This window comes from Cherax quadricarinatus, chromosome 16 (genome assembly GCF_038502225.1).
Source record: "Cherax quadricarinatus isolate ZL_2023a chromosome 16, ASM3850222v1, whole genome shotgun sequence".
In the NCBI taxonomy this organism is placed as follows: Eukaryota; Metazoa; Arthropoda; class Malacostraca; order Decapoda; family Parastacidae; genus Cherax; species Cherax quadricarinatus.
Window position 1 is genome coordinate 25,257,981 of NC_091307.1, and position 12,389 is coordinate 25,270,369.

General features: G+C 39.6%; 1 protein-coding gene across 2 annotated transcripts in view; it reads right to left on the reverse strand.

The window, feature by feature from the left end:
- The window catches only part of LOC128688888 (zinc finger protein ZFP2), a 47,504-nt gene extending 35,734 nt beyond the window's left edge, over window positions 1-11,770 (reverse strand). The window contains exon 1 of one of the 2 annotated variants that reach the window (XM_053776917.2): window positions 11,460-11,770. The gene's annotated coding sequence lies outside the window, so the exon portion shown is untranslated. The remainder of the gene's footprint in view (window positions 1-11,459) is intronic. The other variant, XM_053776915.2, reaches the window with a different exon arrangement.
- Between the last annotated feature and the right edge of the window lie 619 nt (window positions 11,771-12,389).

Genomic DNA, 12,389 nt, shown 5'->3' on the forward strand with positions numbered 1-12,389 from the left:
ATATGACAGGGACTGAAGGCAAGAACATGTCAATGGAAGGAAATAAAATGCCTCAGAGGAAGCAGATGGAGACTCAGTGGGAGGAGGAAAGGGCGAGGTCAGTTTTTGTGTACGGGCTCCAAGAAGCCAAGGGGGACAACTTTGAAGAAATAAAACAGGAGGAGAAAAAAATGATTGAAGGCATCATGAAAACAATAGGGGAGGGCGATATGACCCAGGTGACAAATTTTCAGAGAATTGGGTGGTTTGCGAGTGGAAGGATACGGCCTGTCAGAGTAACTTTCAAGGAAGAATCAGTTCGAACCAGGATTCTGCAAGAGAAAGCAAGACTAAGGGACAAAGAGGGGTACCAGAGAGTATACCTCGACCGCGACAGAACACAAGAAGAAAGGACTACACTGAAAGAGAGGGTACAGAGACCCAAGGAGGAACGAGAAGCAACGAAAATGAGCAGGACCCAGACACAGGAGGAAGGGCAAACACACCCCACAGAATCTCCCACCAAAAGACTCCACCTGCGACATTCCCAACGCAACTGAGCAACCTATACTACAACCCACTCACTGTTCCCTCTGCCACCAACCCCCATATCACAAGCCTCACCCCAACAGCTGTCCCTTATGGGCATTCTGACCCCACCCCCATCAACACAAACCCCACCTACACCACAGCCCCATATAGGCCCCCACCAAGGCTCTCACCCCCCCAACCCCAATATTCTTGCATGACCACAATGATAGAAAAGAAACTAAAGGTTTGGTACACAAACGCGGATGGAATAACGAATAAACATGAGGAGTGGAACGAAAGAATCAGTGAAAAATCCCCAGACATCATAGCAGTCACAGAAACAAAACTCGCTGAGACAATAACAGACACAATCTTCCCAACAGGATATCAGATCCTGAGGAAAGATAGAAGGAGTAGAGGGGGAGGAGGGGTTGCACTGCTCATAAAACACCGATGGGGATTTGAGGAAATGGAAGGCATGGACATGATTGGAGAAAGAGACTACATTGTAGGTACAATTCAGTCCGGAGAACATAAAGTAGTCATTAGAGTGATGTATAACCCACCACAGAACTGCAGGAGGCCAAGAGAGGAGTACGAAGAAAACAACAGGGTGATGGTGGACACACTGGCTGAGGTGGCAAGAAGAGCTCACTCGAGCAGAGCAAAGTTACTGGTAATGGGCGATTTCAACCACAGGGAGATCGACTGGGAAAACCTGGAGCCACATGGGGGTCCCGAAACATGGAGAGCCAAGATGATGGATGTGGTACTTGAAAACCTCATGCATCAACATGTCAGGGACACAACCAGAGAGAGAGGGGAGGATGAGCCAGCAAGACTGGATCTTGTGTTCACCCTGAGCAGTTCAGACACTTACGAGAGGCCCCTTGGAGCTAGCGATCACGTGGTTCTGAGTTTTGACTATATAGTAGAGTTACAAGTGGAGAAGGCAACAGGAACTGAAGGGGACAGGCCAAACTATAAAAGGGGGGACTACACAGGTATGAGAAACTTCCTGCAGGAGGTTCAGTGGGACAGAGAAATGGTAGGAAAATCAGTAAACGAGATGATGGAATATGTGGCAACAAAGTGCAAGGAGGCAGAGGAAAGTTTTGGTCCCAAGGGAAACAGAAATAATAGGAAGACCAAAACGAGTCCTTGGTTTACCCGAAGGTGTAGGGAGGCAAAAACTAAGTGCAACAGAGAATGGAAAAGGTACAGGAGGAATAGGACCCAGGAAAACGAGGAGATTAGTAGAAGAGCCAGAAACGAGTATGCACAGATAAGGAGGGAGGCCCAGCGACAGTATGAAAACGACATAGCATCGAAAGTCAAATCTGACCCGAAACTGCTGTATAGCCACATTAGGAGGAAGACAACAGTCAAGGACCAGGTGATAAGGCTGAGGAAAGAAGGTGGAGAACTCACAAGAAATGATCAAGAGGTATGTGAGGAGCTCAACATGAGATTTAAGGAAGTATTTACAGTAGAGAGAGGAAGGACTCTGGGGGGGACAGACCAGATGGGGACACCAGGAAGGAATACACCAACAAGTGTTGGACGACATACATACAGATGAGGAGGAGGTGAAGAAACTGCTAAGGGACATCGATACCTCAAAGGCAATGGGACCGGACAACATCTCCCCGTGGGTCCTTAGAGAGGGAGCAGATATGTTGTGCATGCCACTTACCACAATCTTCAACACGTCCCTGGAAACTGGGCAACTACCTGAGGTATGGAAGACGGCAAATGTAGTTCCCATTTTTAAAAAAGGAGACAGAAAAGAGGCACTAAACTATAGACCTGTGTCATTGACGTGTATAGTATGCAAAATTATGGAGAAGATTATCAGGAGGAGAGTGGTGGAGCACCTGGAACGGAACAAGAGTATAAATGCCAACCAGCACGGATTCACGGAAGGCAAATCCTGTGTCACAAACCTTCTGGAGTTTTATAAAATAACAGAAGTAAGACACGAGAGAGAGGGGTGGGTTGATTGCATCTTCTTGGACTGCAAGAAGGCCTTTGACACAGTTCCTCACAAGAGATTAGTGCAGAAGCTAGAGCATCAGGCACATATAACAGGAAGGGCACTGCAATGGATCAGAGAATACCTGACAGGGAGGCAACAACGAGTCATGGTACGTAATGATGTATCACAGTGGGCACCTGTGACGAGCGGGGTCCCACAGGGGTCGGTCCTAGGACCAGTGCTATTTTTGGTATATGTGAACGACATGACGGAAGGGTTAGACTCAGAAGTGTCCCTGTTTGCAGATGATGTGAAGTTAATGAGGAGAATTAAATCTGATGAGGACCAGGCAGGACTTCAAAGAGACCTGGACAGACTGGACACCTGGTCCAGCAAATGGCTTCTCGAACTTAATCCTGCCAAATGCAAAGTCATGAAGATAGGGGAAGGGCACAGAAGACCACAGAGTATAGGCTAGGTGGCCAAAGACTGCAAACCTCACTCAAGGAGAAAGATCTTGGGGTGAGTATAACACCGAGCATGTCTCTGGAAGCACACATCAATCAGATAACTGCTGCAGCATATGGGCGCCTGGCAAACCTGAGAACAGCATTCCGATACCTTAGTAAGGAATCATTCAAGACACTGTACACCGTGTATGTCAGGCCCATACTGGAGTATGCAGCACCTGTTTGGAACCCGCACTTGATAAAGCACGTCAAGAAACTAGAGAAAGTACAAAGGTTTGCGACAAGGTTAGTTCCAGAGCTAAGGGGAATGTCCTATGAAGAAAGATTAAGGGAAATCGGCCTGACGACACTGGAGGACAGGAGGGTCAGGGGAGACATGATAACGACATATAAAATACTGCGTGGAATAGACAAGGTGGACAAAGACAGGATGTTCCAGGGAGAGGACACAGAAACAAGAGGCCACAATTGGAAGTTGAAGACACAAATGAGTCAGCGAGATAGTAGGAAGTATTTCTTCAGTCATAGAGTTGTAAGGCAGTGGAATAGCCTAGAAAATGACGTAGTGGAGGCAGGAACCATACACAGTTTTAAGACGAGGTTTGATAAAGCTCATGGAGCGGGGAGAGAGAGGGCCCAGTAGCAACCGGTGAAGAGGCGGGGCAAGGAGCTAAGACTCGACCCCTGCAACCACAAATAGGTGAGTACAAGCTGCCTTAGTGGAAGTGGCAGGATAATGCCTTATTTCTCTAAATTTATTAAAATTTGATGATACTAATAGTGGACTAATATTGGAGCAAGAGGTCATACCGTTTGTATTATGGTAGGTTAAATCTAAATAGTGCTCACACAGGTGCCCATAACACCTGTGTGAGCTCAAATACATATTTCTATTCTATGTAAACAAAGCCTAAATAAAATCCTTAAATTATAATTATTTCCAAATACGTATTTCTTGATACAATTCTGAGGAAGATTATGGTGGGCAAGACTAGCAATTACTGTATTACCGGTCTACAATGGCAAACAATTGTTTTATTCAAATCTCAGCTTCGACAGTGAAAGAAACTGCTGTTGTACTGTATCTTTGAAACACTAACGCTGATGCCACATGCTCATAAAATCCCGATTTTTAGAGTACTAACACTCGTGTAATGTAAGAAACTAGTGATTCTGGTATTAGACACTGAAAAAAATGAAAAACAATCATGATTTGGCCGGTTTGTTGAAAGAAGAAGAAAGATTTGAAGTCAATTGTAAAACACAAATGTCACTTTATGCATTTATGCTGCTACTGCAGATGAAGGAGAACCATACAATGTACCATAAATCTTTTTTTTTATTTTGTTTTTGTTTTCGTAGTTCTATTTAGAAAAATAATACTATATCAAGCTGAGATTTTTTTTTCTTCAAAATTCTGCCACAGGGGAAATTAAACATGAATGATCTGCCACAGCTAGAAGGGTAAGCTTGCTTACAGTATCAACAGTTGAGAAGGTTTTTTCACCTGGGTGATTCCATGTCAACTACAATAATGGTCCTCACCTGACCATCTTCAATTTTGCTAAAACTTGGTGCGAGGCTCCACACAGGCTTCAAAGTTCCAAATCCAGAAATGTTACAGCTTGGTCAACAGAGCCCTTAATGTGGGAGTAAACCCATTTGGGCGATTCCATGTCAATTAGACAAACGGTCCTTACCTGACCATCTCCAATTTTGCTAACTCTTGGCGAGCAGGTCCATGTAAGTTTCAAACAAAGTTCCACAAAGTTAGAAATCCAGGACCCCTGTCTGCAAATCAATTTAAGGCCCTACTTAGAAATAATCTCATCACCCAAAATTAACCAAACACTTTACTTAATATCTACCAGTTACTCAAAAGCTACTCAAAAAAAAATTCTAAATAATTTAAGACTGCTCAACTATTTGATAATTTACCTCAAACTTAAAATTGTTTCAATTTCATTACTGTATATTTCTGATGATTGCTCAACCTTTATTCAATTTCAAACTTGTTCTAAACTGTAATACTGTACTTTCTATAAACTATATCAAAATTGTACTTATTCTATACTGAACTGCTCTACTAGACTTATTAACGTCATATAGCATTATCTAATAGAATACTCCATTCTCTTGGACTCATCTTAACTCATCTAATGACCATATGAACTGTTATTGCCTTATTAGTCTTAAGTTAATTTTAAGTTTGCCCAAAATGCTCTGCATACAATGGGGCTTTTGGCATGTATACTCAAGTATTATATTCCTTTGCACAACCATGTATCATGTCAAAACAAAAATTATTATTATTTTTATATTATAGCTTGGTCAACAGGGCCCTCAATGTTAGGGCAAACCCAATCGATGTACGAATATGTAACTGCAAAAAAATAAGCTAAATTTCACCGGCTGATGTGGCACAAACAGTAGTTTTCTTGCAATTTGGTATTTGTGTTCAACTTTTGTTGCCAATTTCAAAAAAATTGTAATGCTGACACAAATCTTTACATCTGTGTTGAAAATGAAAACAAATTTCATCACATTTATTTCAACTGTAAATTTTGTTAAGATAAGAGGGATAAGATTTTTGAATTTTTAACCCCAGAGGGTTAGCCACCCAGGATAGCCCAAGAAAGTCAGTGCGTCATCGAGGACTGTCTTACTTATTTCCATCAGGGTCCTTAATCTTGTCCCCCAGGATGCGACCCACACCAGTCTACTAACACCCAGGTACCTATTTGCTGCTAGGTGAACATGACAACATGTGTAAGGAAACACGTCAAAATATTTCCACCCGCCGGAAATCGAACCCGGGCCCTCCGTGTGTGAAGCGGGAGCTTTAGCCACCAGGCAACCCAATAAATTTATAGAAAAGCATTTTATAACATGATGCTTAGTAACTAAACAAGTATGCTTAACCACGTTGAAATAAGTTACCAATCTTTATTTGCTGATACAGTAAAGCACATACCTACCTAAACATTGGTGATCGATCCAATGTAGCAAATCTGACCAACTTTTGGTGATATCACTGTGGATACTACCAATTTTTTCTAACGTCTATCATTAGAAAGAGCAAATTTTTAGCTGCTAATACCTATCTTGTGATTCTTAGTATCTGTTCATTTAGGATATGAAAATTAACTTTGAATATAACCATCTTTTAAACTGGAAAAAATAAAGATTTTTCATCTGTAATGACAGCATCAGTTAGATATCTGTTCTGCTGTATATTTTCAATATAGGTGCTCTAGCCATCATGACAAAATGACCTATGTATTTTACCAGGAATTAAATGTTCATTAACAATGCCCATCTATAGTTTATGGGCATTGTAATGTTTCAACCATAAACCTGTGTGCTCTGCAACATTTTTTTTGTTAGCTACAGTACTGTATTTCACCTATAATACTGCATTATTTTTTTAATTTTATCCAGTTTTTTGGTTCAGCAAATTAAACTCGCCTGATTTGATGCAGACATTTCAGTTAAATTATTTAATTGACATTTACACTTACTTTGTCTTGCATATTCTATTAACTCTTTGACTGTCGCAACCTTAAATCCCGAGGTGTCTCCCGGTGTCGCAAAATATTTGGAGAAAAAAAATAAATTATTTTTTTCTTATGAAATGAAAAAGAATCTTTGCCTGATGGTAATGACACCAAAAGTACGAAATTTGATGGAAAACTTACGGAATTACGCTCTTGCGAAGTTAGTGACCTCGGCGACATTTACGCATCAGTGATTTCGCCCACTTTGAGCCCTATTTTCGGTCAATTTCATTGTTCCAATCCACTAAACTCATAGCTAGTTCTTTAGAACTTCATTTGTTTTATTGACTGAGTACAAGAAACCGCCCATTTACCAATTTCAACTACCCAGTAAAGTGGTCAGAAATTGGCAATTTCACCAATTTCATGCAAATTAAAAAATATGCCAATTTTAAAATAGGGTCCAGAATGAACAATGCAGACATTCCTAACACTAAAATAACATTTTCTCCGTTCATCAGCCACGTCTCCAGGCCACTGCTATAATCCTCTTGCTTTCTATTTTGAATTTTTATTCACACAAAAAATAGAAGATTTACTGTTATGCAGACTACTGCAATATTGTAATAATTGTATAAATAATGTCAACGCATTTGTGACTGCATATTAGAATGGCTAGTTGGACATTTATTGGACAATGACATCATTTGTTTACTCTTGAACATTGACAAAAATCGAACATTTCCGCTAATCTGAGTTCAATTTCAAGGTACTTTTCATCGTGAAACCAATGAAAATCATCTCTATTTCTGTAATACATCTTCCATTCTGTCAAATGAGACCAAGAAAACAAGAATACAACCATAAATACTATACAAAAATACACCTCAAAGTCAGCATTTTAATCCAAAAAAACACGGTCGAAGTTTTTTTTTTATCTCATTATGTACTGTGTGCTGCAGGATTTTTTTTTTGTACTGCGCACACTGACCACACAGACCCATTCTCTCACATGTGGGCCTACCACACACTGGCTCGTAAGACGTACATATACGACCAAAACAGTCAAAGGGTTAACCTTTCGTTGTCAGTCACATTGTATCACGGTTTTGAAGCCAGTGTCGGTCCTGGTCCCATAGCACGATGCCACGAGCTCAGCTCACTCAGATAAGTTGTGAGTGGGCCTTGATATGAGAGAATGGGTCTGTATGTTAAGTGCGAACCATAAAAAAAAAATCCTGCAGCACGTAGTGCATGAGAAAAAACTGCGACTGTGTTTTTAGTTTAAAACAGTGACTCTGCGATGCATTTTCACATGGATTTTATGGTTGTATTCATGGTTTCTTGGTCTTATTTGATAGAAAGGAAGGCATATTACAGAAATAGAGATGATTCTGATTAGGACTAAAAGTAGCCAGTTAAATATGCATTTAGGAATGCACTGACATTATTTATACAATTATAATAATGTAGTAGTCTGCATAACAGTAAATCATCTTTTTGTGTGAATAAAAATTCAAAATGAAAAGCAAGTGCAATATAAGAGGGGCCTGGAGACACGACCAAGGAACAGAAGAAATGTTTATTTAGTGCCAGGAATGTTTACATTGTTTATTCTGGACCCTATTTTCAAATTGGCAATTGCTGAGTTTTGTATGAAATTTGCTAAATTACCAATTTCTGATCACTTTATTGGGTAGTTGAAATAGGTAAATGGGCGGTTTCTTGTACACAATCGATAGAAGGAACACTAGTGAAATAGCTACAAGTTTGGTGGACTGCAACAATGGAATTGGCCAAAATTAGAGCGCAAGGTGGGCAAAATCGCCGATGCGTAAATATTGTCGAGACCGCCAACTTTGCGAGAGCATAATTCCATAAGTTTTCCATCAAATTTCAGACTTTTGGTTTCATTACCTTCAGAAAAGGATTTTTCATTTTTTGAAAATTCGACACTGGGAGCAAGTTTGAGAGCAGAGGGTCTCGACAGTGAACGGGTTAAATGAAAAGCCTTCTGCACAGGTTAAACTATCCAAGAAGTTTCCTATAACCAGCTGTTTCTATTATATATAATTCTGACAGTACACCCTCAATTTATCAGACTTATAGAAGGAAGTCAGTAATGACAATTGCAGTGGTCAGAGATAAGATTGTTTTGCCATAATCATAAAAAACAACTCTGCAACCAACAAACTGTCCTTAAAAAATTGAAACTGACCCAATGAATTTTGTTCCATAAATTTTAGGTCCTTTAAATCAAGGGCTTATTGTATTTATTATTATTATGTGCTAAACCCATTGGGGTCATACAGCACCTGCATAAAATTGTATAACATACCTTTAACCAGTTTCAGAATTCTCTACACTATTTTCACCTGAAGCCAAGTTGCAACTTTATTTTCATGAAGGATCAAAATAACAGTAAAATTAAAATTTTTTTATTTTTGATGTTCATATATTGCACAAATACATTTGACATGCATCTTTTTTTTTTAAATAGTATAGTCTATATGATTAGTTTGCCCAAAATGCACTGCATATTAATTGCTTTCTTTTGTGCCTACCATTGTTTTATTACATGTAAACTACATTATTTTTCTACAACAAAGAAATTAAAAATTGAATTTGAATGATTGTTAGCTGTTCTGTAATGTAGCAGGGATTCCTATTCTATGATTCAATTTTATACAATACAATTAACACAACTATAGCCCCCTAACTAACACTTTAGTGTGCCTCTCATGTTCACAATACTGTGCTCAATTCCCAATACCAAAAATAATATTTGCAGTTGGTGTACAGCAAAGACACTGGCACTTCAAATCAATGATGTCAGCAAAAATATCCAGGGGGAAAATTCAGAAACTTCTTAAAATGTGAGTTATCCAAAGATGTAATTTAAGTTTAGGTTAACTTATGGGTCATTCCATGTCAAGTGGACCAATTTTGAAAATCGTCCCTGCCTGCCCATCTCCAATTTCAATATTATTATTATTATTATTATTATTATTATTATTATTATAATAAAAAAGAAGTGCTAAGCCACAAGGGCTATACAGAGCTGCTCCAATTTCAATAAAATTTTACGTGAAGGCTGGCATGTATATCAAACTAATGGGAAAAATTTAGCTCATATGCAACAGTAGTAATACTATGGCCCTCAGGGAGGAGGGTGAAAATTTCTCCAAGCTGCAGCAAACAATCAATGATGTTCAGGTTATTGCTGTGGCAAATCTTGAAGAGTAAAATTTATACAAGTAGATATGCCTATATGAGGCCTGGTCACAGACCAGGCCGTGGGGGTATCGACCTCAGAAACCCTCTACAGGTATTCACCAGGTATACAACTTTTGGAGCTGATTTCAAAAACTGCAGTCCTAAAACTTAAATGTCTACTTTTTTCACAGTATGCAACCAAAATAGGCAAAATGTGTCATGTAAAACTGAATTTTGAATTCAGCTGCCTGTATCTCGAAAGGAAAACATTTTAATATGACATTATTGTAGCCAGCTACCCAATCCTAAAATATCAAGACCCCAAATGTTTTTAACTCCTGTGCAAATGGTACCTAAAAATGCCCTCAGAACCCTCATGGTGAATTTTAGGCCATTTCTGAAGACCAATAGCAAAAAACGGAGCACAACCAATTTTCTTAGAGCAGATTCTAGACTACAAGATATTTATTTTCAGGATAGGTGTTTTGCCCTTGAAGGGAGGAAACAGGCCTTAAAATAAGGTCATTTTTGGCTTGTGCAACGTTATAATGAAAACCAGATATTTTTCAGTTGCTGTTGTAGAGCAACGACAACTAGAACCTCGTGTTTAGGTGTCCTTATACAGGATAACACGAAGTCAAAGAATGTGACTCATTTCCACTAGGGGCCCTGAAATCCCAAATAACAATTTACACGAGAAATAAGTTACTTATTCCAAGATGTACCTCGGTTGTATATGTGAACTAAAAAATGTAATGTCCAAGTTGCACAGAGTTGCTGATAACTATTGCAGAAATAACTATTCATTCTGTGGAGTAGATATTATAATTAAAACTAAGCACTAAACCCACAAGGGTCATATGGCTGTGAAGTAGACAGCATGCATTTAATATGCAATGCAAAATAATGTCCAAGTTCCACTGAGCAGCAACTTTCAATGACTGCCTAATTTAATTTATATTTAGGTTTAAGTTAGTGCTCCTGAATGGTTTCACTAAGTTTTCACAGAGAACTTTTTGCCAGTAGGATATCAGAGACGATCAGATAGACCATTGTATAAGTGTAAAGAAATCTGCAAGATCACTTGTAATTTCCTCCATTAACTTTCTTATGCCAGTAGCTACTTCTTTCCATCCCAGAGCACCAAAATATATGATGCATAACCTTACTGAGTCTAGTTAGGATGAGCAGGAGAGAGTAGGGTTATAACAGTCACAAGTGTGTAATAATGGCTGCAAACACCGAAAAATGACAAGAAAATCACTTATAGCAAAGAACATTTTATTTATGCTATAAAAGGTTCCTTTGCTCTTCCTAATACTCGCACAAGTGTTGGGTGGGCGGCCCCTGCCCACCACACTCTCCATACGTTTCTCTTGACACTGACAGCCTCCATAGCTCCAGCTAAAAAACTTATTGCCTCATTATTTACGAAAATTCTCTTGTCAAATTTTGAAATGTTTACAATTGTTATGGAGAGGAGAGAGCGAGGCCCGGTAGCCGGCAAGGTCAAACTTGAGGCTGATAATAAAGCTGTGGTCATAAAATAGTATGTGTAATATTGGTAGAGCAGGCAGCAAACACCAGGAGGCAGACCAGCGCCAGAATAAAGTTAAGAGTTAATACTAGTAGTGTCTGGCGAGGTGTGGCGTCTGTGTCTAGGAGGGTCACCGAGAACCACCACAACACACTACACTTTTCACCACCTATATTACCCTATTACCCAATTATAACACCTTCCTCACACTCTTTGTACATTAATAAAATGGCAGAAGCATATTTACTTACCAAACACAGGCAGGAAGGGGCGTTATTGAGAATATTCCACGTTAGTTACAGCGACCGATGGGAGTAGTCGGAAGTCCTGGCTGTTTACACCACAGTTGCCAACATTGTCTTATAAAAATTTATGAAAATGCTGCCGCCTCTAGAATATCCGCAGTATTTACTCGGTAATGGCGTGATATTTAAAATTTATTATTTGTGGTTTTGTTAGATATTTTAGGTGGAGCGGAATTAAAAACAGGAATGAGAATAATAAGGAGAACAAAGAAGCCTTGGCGGCCGCCGCCATCTTGATGGCTAGAACTGGCAACGTGAGGTTCCAACACTCCATTATGTCGCCACTACTACCTCCAACATCACCACTACCTTAACAACACTACAACTACCTTCAACATCACCACTACCTTAACAACACTACAACTACCTCCAACATCACCACTACCTTAACAACACTACAACTACCTTCAACATCACCACTACCTTAACAACACTACAACTACCTTCAACATCACCACTACCTTAACAACACTACAACTACCTTCAACATCACCACTACCTTAACAACACTACAACTACCTTCAACATCACCACTACCTTAACACTACAACTACCTTCAACATCACCACTACCTTAACAACACTACAACTACCTTCAACATCACCACTACCTTAACACTACAACTACCTCCAACATCACCATTACCTTAACAACACTACAACTACCTCCATCACCACTACCTTAACAACACTACAACTACCTCCAACATCACCACTACCATAACATTGTATCAATCGCATCTGCTAGAAAAATGACAGGATGGATAATGAGAACCTTCAAAACTAGGGAGGCCAAGCCCATGATGACACTCTTCAGGTCACTTGTTCTATCTAGGCTGGAATATTGCTGCACTCTAACAGCACCTTTCAAGGCAGG